Genomic DNA, 7,964 nt, shown 5'->3' on the forward strand with positions numbered 1-7,964 from the left:
CTCTCTGTCCCAAAAATAAATAAATGTTGAAAAAAAAAATTTTAAAAAAAAAAAGAAAGGGTGCTGGATTTTGTCAAAGGCCTTTTCTGCATCGATTGACAGGATCATATGGTTCTTATCTTTTTTTTGTTGATGTGATGTATCACATTGATTGATTTGCGAATGTTGAACCAGCCCTGCATCCCAGGAATGAATCCCACTTGATCATGGTGAATAATTCTTTTTATATGCCGTTGAATTCGATTTGCTAATATCTTATTGAGAATTTTTGCATCCATATTCATCAGGGATATCGCCTGTAGTTCTCTTTTTTGACTGGGTCTCTGTCTGGTTTAGGAATCAAAGTAATACTGGCTTCATAGAATGAGTCTGGAAGTTTTCCTTCCCTTTCTATTTCTTGGAAGAGCTTGAGAAGGATAGGTATTATCTCTGCTTTAAACGTCTGGTAGAACTCCCCTGGGAAGCCATCTGGTCCTGGACTCTTATTTATTGGGAGATTTTTGATAACCGATTCAATTTCTTCGCTGGTTATGGGTCTGTTCAAGCTTTCTATTTCCTCCTGATTGAGTTTTGGAAGAGTGTGGGTGTTCAGGAATTTGTCCATTTCTTCCAGGTTGTCCAATTTGTTGGCATGTAATTTTTCATAGTATTCCCTGATAATTGTTTGTATCTCTGAGGGATTGGTTGTAATAATTCCATTTTCATTCATGATTTTATCTATTTGGGTCATCTCCCTTTTCTTTTTGAGAAGCCTGGCTAGAGGTTTGTCAATTTTGTTTATTTTTTCAAAAAACCAACTCTTGGTTTCGTTGATCTGCTCTACAGTTTTTTTAGATTCTATATTGTTTATTTCTGCTCTGATCTTTATTATTTCTCTTCTTCTGCTGGGTTTAGGCTGCCTTTGATGTTCTGCTTCTATTTCCTTTAGGTGTGCTGTTAGATTTTGTATTTGGGGTTTTTCTTGTTTCTTGAGATAGGCCTGGATTGCAATGTATTTTCCTCTCAGGACTGCCTTCGCTGCGTCCCAAAGCGTTTGGATTGTTGTATTTTCATTTTCATTTGTTTCCGTATATTTTTTAATTTCTTCTCTAATTGCGTGGTTGACCCACTCATTGTTTAGTAGGGTGTTCTTTAACCTCCATGCTTTTGGAGGTTTTCCAGACTTTTTTCTGTGGTTGATTTCAAGCTTCATAGCATTGTGGTCTGAAAGTAAGCATGGTATAATTTCAATTCTTGCAAACTTATGAAGGGCTGTTTTGTGACCCAGTATATGATTTATCTTGGAGAATGTTCCATGTGCACTCGAGAAGAAAGTATATTGTGTTGCTTTGGGATGCAGAGTTCTAAATATATCTGTCAAGTCCATCTGATCCAAAGTCTCATTCAGGGCCCTTGTTTCTTTATTGACCGTGTGTCTAGATGATCTATCCATTTCTGTAAGTGGGGTGTTAAAGTCCCCTGCAATTACCACATTCTTATCAATAAGGTTGCTTATGTTTATGAGTAATTGTTTTATATATTTGGGGGCTCCGGTATTCGGCGCATAGACATTTATAATTGTTAGCTCTTCCTGATGGATAGACCCTGTAACTATTATATAATGTCCTTCTTCATCTCTTGTTACAGCCTTTAATTTAAAGTCTAGTTTGTCTGATATAAGTATGGCTACTCCAGCTTTCTTTTGGCTTCCAGTCGCATGATAAATAGTTCTCCATCTCCTCACTCTCAATCTAAAGGTGTCCTCAGGTCTAAAATGAGTCTCTTGTAGACAGCAAATAGATGGGTCTTGTTTTTTTATCCATTCTGATACCCTAAGTCCTTTGGTTGGCGCATTTAATCCATTTACATTCAGTTTTATTATAGAAAGATACGGGTTTAGAGTCATTGTGATGTCTGTATGTTTTATGCTTGTAGTGATGCCTCTGGTACTTTGTCTCACAGGGTCCCCCTTAGGATCTCTGTAGGGCTGGTTTAGTGGTGACAAATTCCTTCAGTTTTTGTTTGTTTGGGAAGACCTTTATTTCTCCTTCTATTCTAAATGACAGACTTGCTGGATAAAGGATTCTCAGCTGGATATTTTTTCTGTCTAGCACCCTGAAAATCTCGTGCCAATTCTTTCTGGCCTGCCACGTTTCAAAAGAGAGATCAGTCACGAGTCTTATCAGTCTCCCTTTATATGTGAGGGCACGTTTATCGCTTCTCGGCCTTTTGGCTAAGATCAAGTGTAGTATATGTGAGGGCACGTTTACCCCTTGCTCCTTTCAGAATTTTCTCTTTATCCTTGTATTTTGCCAGTTTCACTATGATATGTCGTGCAGAAGATCGATCAAGTTACGTCTGAAGGGAGTTCTCTGTGCCTCTTGGATTTCAATGCCTTTTTCCTTCCCCAGTTCAGGGAAGTTCTCAGCTATTATTTCTTCAAGTACCCTTTCAGCACCTTTCCCTCTCTCTTCCTCCTCTGGGATACCAATTATGCGTATATTATTTCTTTTTAGTGTATCACTTAGTTCTCTAATTTTCCCCTCATACTCCTGGATTTTTTTATCTCTCTTTCTCTCAGCTTCCTCTTTTTCCATAACTTTATCTTCTAGTTCACCTATTCTCTCCTCTGCCTCTTCAATCCGAGCCGTTGTCGTTTTCATTTTATTTTGCATTTCATTTAAAGCGTTTTTCAGCTCCTCATGACTGTTCCTTAGTCCCTTGATCTCTGTAGCAAGAGATTCTCTGCTGTCCTCTGTACTGTTTTCAAGCCCAGCGATTAATTTTATGACTATTATTCTAAATTCACCCTCTTTTATATTATTTAAGTCCTTTTTGATCAGCTCATTAGCTGTTGTTATTTCCTGGAGATTCTTCTGAGGGGAATTCTTCCGCTTGGTCATTTTGGATAGTCCCTAGCGTGGTGATGACCTGCAGGGCACTTCCCCTGTGCTGTGGTGTATAACTGGAGTTGGTGGGTGGGGCCGCAGTCCGACCTGATGTCTGCCCCCAGCCCACCGCTGGGGCCACAGTCAGACTGGTGTGTGCCTTCTCTTCCCCTCTCCTAGGGGCGGGATTCACTGTGGGGTGGCGTGGCCCGTCTGGGCTACTTGCACCCTGCCAGGCTTGTGATGCTGGGGATCTGGCGTATTAGCCGGGGTGGGAAGGCAAGGTGCACGGGGGCAGGAGGGGCAGACTTAGCTCGCTTCTCCTTAGGTGATCCACTTCAGGAGGGTCCTGTGGCAGCGGGAGGGAGTCAGATCTGCTGCCGGAGGTTTGGCTCCACAGAAGCACAGAGTTGGGTGTTTGCGGGGAGGGAGCAAGTTCCCTGGCTGGAACCGGTTTGCTTTGGGATTTTGGCTGGGGAATGGGCGGGGGGAGATGGCGCTGGCGAGCGCCTTTGTTCTCCGCCAAACTGAGCTCTGTCGTCCGGGGGCTCAGCAGCTCTCCCTCCCTTTGTCCTCCAGCCTTCCACTTTCCGAGCAGAGCTGCTGACTTATGTCCTCCCAGACGCTAAGTCGCGCTTGCTGTCGGAACACAGTCCGCCCTGCCCCTCCACTTTTGCAAGCCAGACTCGGGGGCTCTGCTTGGCCGGCGAGCTACCCCTCCGCCCCGGCTCCCTCCCACCAGTCCGTGGAGCGCACACCACCTCGCTGCCCTTCCTACCCTCTTCCGTGGGCCTCTTGTCTGCGCTTGGCTCAAGCGACTCTGTTCTGCTAATCCTCTGGTGGTTTTCTGGGTTATTTAGGCAGGTGTAGGTGGAATCTAAGTGATCAGCAGGACGTGCGGTGAGCCCAGCGTCCTCCTACGCCGCCATCTTGACTAGAATCACCTTCCTTTCCTTAAAAGGACACCAGTCACTATATTTAAGGCACACCCTAATCCAGTATGACTTCATATTAACTTGATTACATTTGAAAAGAACCTATTTCCAAACAAGATCATATTCACAGGTCTTAGGTGGAAATTAATTTGAGGGAGGGAACTATGCAACCCACTATACCTGGGAACATTGCTTAACCAGCCCATACCTGTTTTCTTATCAGCAAATTCGTAAACATTTCTCTGGCCATATCGATCACACAATTATAAGATATCCCTTTAGGGAAAATAGTGTGTAATTGGGAATTACAGATCCACATTTGTGATTCCAAAACCAGTTGGTAAGATGGATAAGTAGGTTCTTTCCCCCATTCCAAAATGCAAGTCAAGTTCACTAATAATGTTTCTGTTTGATTGCTTGCTGCATGAAGAACAGTTATAAGGAAGCAAAATATTACATGTTACAAAACTACAGTCTGGGTTTCTATAAACCAATCCAACATATACATTGCATTGTTTAATATAAATAATAGATGTTTCAGAGGGAATCACTTTTGAAAAATAGAATGCAGTGTCCTTTAAATAGAAATAAGATTATTGAGCCCCAATCAGTAAAACAGAGACTTTAAGGCGTTTTTCAGAATAGGAATTCACCCAAACAGCCCTGGCCCTTGGTCTTCCTAGCATAGACATAAACCCAGGTCCAGAGTAAGATTAGTCCCTTGCTACTTCAAGTAGTTCCCTAGGTATTCAAGACTTGTTTAGCAACTGAATACACAGTACAGTAAGCCCTGTTCAATTTCTCTGAATCCTACATAAGTGGAAGTATACCAGAAAGTGTATCATTATTTAGGGCTAATCAACAATGAGCTTTAAGGTTAAATTGTTGAATAAACAGAATGTTCTTTGTTATAACTTCCTCCTGCTAGAGGCTTTTATATCTCTCTACTTGGTTCAGCAAAGTTGGTTTTCAGTGCCCCATGTGCTCATGTGGAAAAAGGTATATCTCCCATTAGCAATAATTTTGTCTCCATTAAAATGAAAGAAAAGAAAAACAACACAGAGAAAAAAATCAAGGAATACCTCTTTGGGCTAATCTTTGAGTTGTTTCCCTTGGGCCATCTGTGTACTTAATGATGGATTGTTCTGCCACACTACAGAACTGAGAAAATCCATCCTCTCTTTCAGCCCAAACCACCTACACCTCAGTAATAGCTTTGCTCAAAGGAAAGTGAGAATTGTTTCATATGAAAATTGGGCAGCCAAGCAAAATTCCTGGTAGAAGTTCCTGCAAACAACAGCTAGTGTTAAGTCATACATTCAAGACAAGATGTGAATTTGAAGATTTGAGGAGTTGCCAGAGTGATCATCTTCTTTGATTAACCAGATTGATTTTTCTAATCAAGCATTAAGAGGGAATCAGGTAGCTCAGACAAATTGGGCCAGTCTGTGCAATCGGGATTTCTTTGGTACTTTCCAGAAGAGAAACACGGATCATTTGAGTGATGACATAGGCTCACTAGGATCAGTCCGGAGCACCTTACAAGGACATATTTGTTTGTAATAGTCTCTAAAATGAGTTGGGGAAGGAGGTTGTGAACTTTGGAATAATGGACTCTCTGCATATAGACTTCAATTGGTCTCTCTGCAGAAGTAGCCTCTTTCCCCTGATTCTGTTAGAGTCAGCCTGGAGCCACTTCCAGATTATCTAAATTTAACAAAAATTAAAAAAAATATTATTATGTTTTCTATTAGAAAGCAAGATAGTCATTATGTCAAAATAAGAAGATTTTTGGACTTTCTATACTTTTTTATGGTTTAGTATTTTCACATTTGAACTACATATGGGGAAATCAAGAGCTTTTCAGCACTTAGAGATGCTAGGTGTTACTCTGGTCAGGACTGAAGAACTTAGTAAAAATTGTTTACCATGTTAACAATGGGAGGGGTGCCTGTGTTGCTCAGCCAGTTAAGCTTCTGACTTGGGTTCAGGTCATGATCTCACAGTTCATGAGTTTGAGCCCCGCATCCGGCTCTGTGCTGACAGCTCAAGGCCTGGATCCTGCTTCAAATTCTGTGTCTTCCTCTCTCTGCCCCTCCCCCATGCACACTCTTTCTCTCAAAAATAAATAAACATTTAAAAATTTTAAAAATACAAGGGAGTATTATTAAAGGATGTTTAAGAAAGAGGGTATGAGCTCCCGAATCTGGGAGTCTGGAATTTAATGATTCTTTCTTCAAACAATGGCCCTTACCCATAGATACTACCAGAAGCCTCCTATCTATCTGCATCAGGCTAATTGGGGTACTAAGGGGAGATTCTCAGACTAGTTTCCAGAGAGCAGATGCTAGCTGGTGAGCCTTGTTTATCAGGGCATATCAGGTCTGCCAAGCAGAAAGACCCTGTGGAGGGGCTATGGGTTAAGGACTCATGACTGTAGTTGTTCTGTGATGGTCCAGGGCTCCAGAGCTGCCAAGCAGGCACCTGCTCCCACCATTGAGATTAGGAGAGAAACCAAGCAAACAATACCATTAACCAGTATTTATCATCTTGTTGCTGTTCTTGATTCACTGGGGATGATGGAAAAAAGCACTGGAGCAGTAAGGCATGATTTCTCTATAGGCTAATGCCAAAGAGGTTAAAGTTGCCCCCCTGAAACCAGCCAGTACAAAGCACACTCAAACTCACAGTGTGATTAGGGGTCATATTTCAGCCACTGATTCATGGAAATGAATCTCGTTGAAATTCTGCATGCCTCCTTAAACAAACAGAGGCTTCAATCTTCATCCTGGGCTCTTGCCTGAGTCTGTATTAGACAAATATGGAAATCCAGTTCAAGATTTTACTTCCACCGTCATGAGCTAAAGCATTAATTCAAAGTCTTGACCCAGCCAGACAACTAGATCCCTGCTTGAGCCAGTGCATTCACTTGAAATAATTTAGTAGCAGGGGTTTTCACCTCCGACAAGCATAGGTAAATCCTAGATTAGCGGTCCTTGTCATTCCTAAATGGACTGTCCATCTCCTGCTGCTGGGCCTTCATTAACAAACTCTGAATAAACTAAAAGGGAAAAAACCAAGCTTCTTGCCATGCACACATGAACTTACAACCTCCTCCACTTGAGTCTCTTGACTCCCGGGATTCTTCATGCTGAGTTCTCTAAACAGTATTTTCCTGTGTCTTTTACTACATGTCCACTTCTTTTAACTCTACTTTCTTCAATTTCTTTTTCTTTGTTTCCCAACTGCATAATGTCATCATCTCCCACAGACTTCTTGTTGTTTCCTCTGTCTACAGTGGCAAATCATGCTCAAAACGGAGCCTTCCCATTCCCTACCTTTTTCCCTCCTCCCAACACAAACAACCCTAAATAACAACCCATGTCATTATAGATGAGAAGATCAAGGCATGAGTAATTCACAATGTCATATCTAGACTCAAAGGACTGAACAGCTCTATTTCAAAAAGGACTGGGAAGAAGGAATTGACATGGGCAGGCGGGCAAGGAGTCCTGAGTTTGGTGTTACCTGGATGACCTTGACAATTTCATGATACATCTGTGTTCCCATCTGCTAAAAAAAAAATACAGACATAATCTAAATGCCAGCTATCTGTTCCTTTCATTGGTGACTCATAAATCAGTTACACAAAAGAAAATTCTACAAAATGCCTAAAGAACCTCATATATCCCTCTCTGGAAATGTGGGAAGAGTATTAAACATAGGAGGGGGAGGCTGCCAAATTGTGCCCCATAAATCTGTCCTTGATTTTCTTCCATTCTCATTCCATACTCTCTTCATGAAATATCTCATAGCTAAAGTTTAAATCTATGTGCATACTATTTCCAAACCTAAATCTCTAACCCTCATCTGTCCACTGAGCTTTGCACTTATGTATTTAATCGCATATTTACTGGACATCTGATACATACCTGGAGGTCCCACAGACATTTAATATTTAATTTATCCAAAATCCCCTCTTATTTTATTTTCTGTTGCATAAAGAGAACCCTTAGATGCCCAATTATTATAGCTGGACACATGGAGATTAGCATCTCTCTCACTCTCATCTCCTCTATCTGCATCTGTAACATAGGCATGTGTCCCTTCTTCTCCATTCCCATTGCCACCACTGTAGTGTTGGACATCATCATTTCTCATT

The 7,964-nt window shown here is 41.5% G+C and overlaps 1 non-coding gene across 1 annotated transcript; it reads left to right on the plus strand.

Moving 5' to 3' along the window:
- The first annotated feature begins 2,192 nt into the window (after window positions 1-2,192).
- Window positions 2,193-2,376, plus strand: LOC125158058 (U2 spliceosomal RNA). Its single transcript, XR_007149174.1, has one exon. It is a non-coding gene; the product is annotated as a U2 spliceosomal RNA (small nuclear RNA).
- The last annotated feature ends 5,588 nt before the right edge of the window (window positions 2,377-7,964 follow it).

This window comes from Prionailurus viverrinus, chromosome X (genome assembly GCF_022837055.1).
Source record: "Prionailurus viverrinus isolate Anna chromosome X, UM_Priviv_1.0, whole genome shotgun sequence".
Taxonomy (NCBI): Eukaryota; Metazoa; Chordata; class Mammalia; order Carnivora; family Felidae; genus Prionailurus; species Prionailurus viverrinus.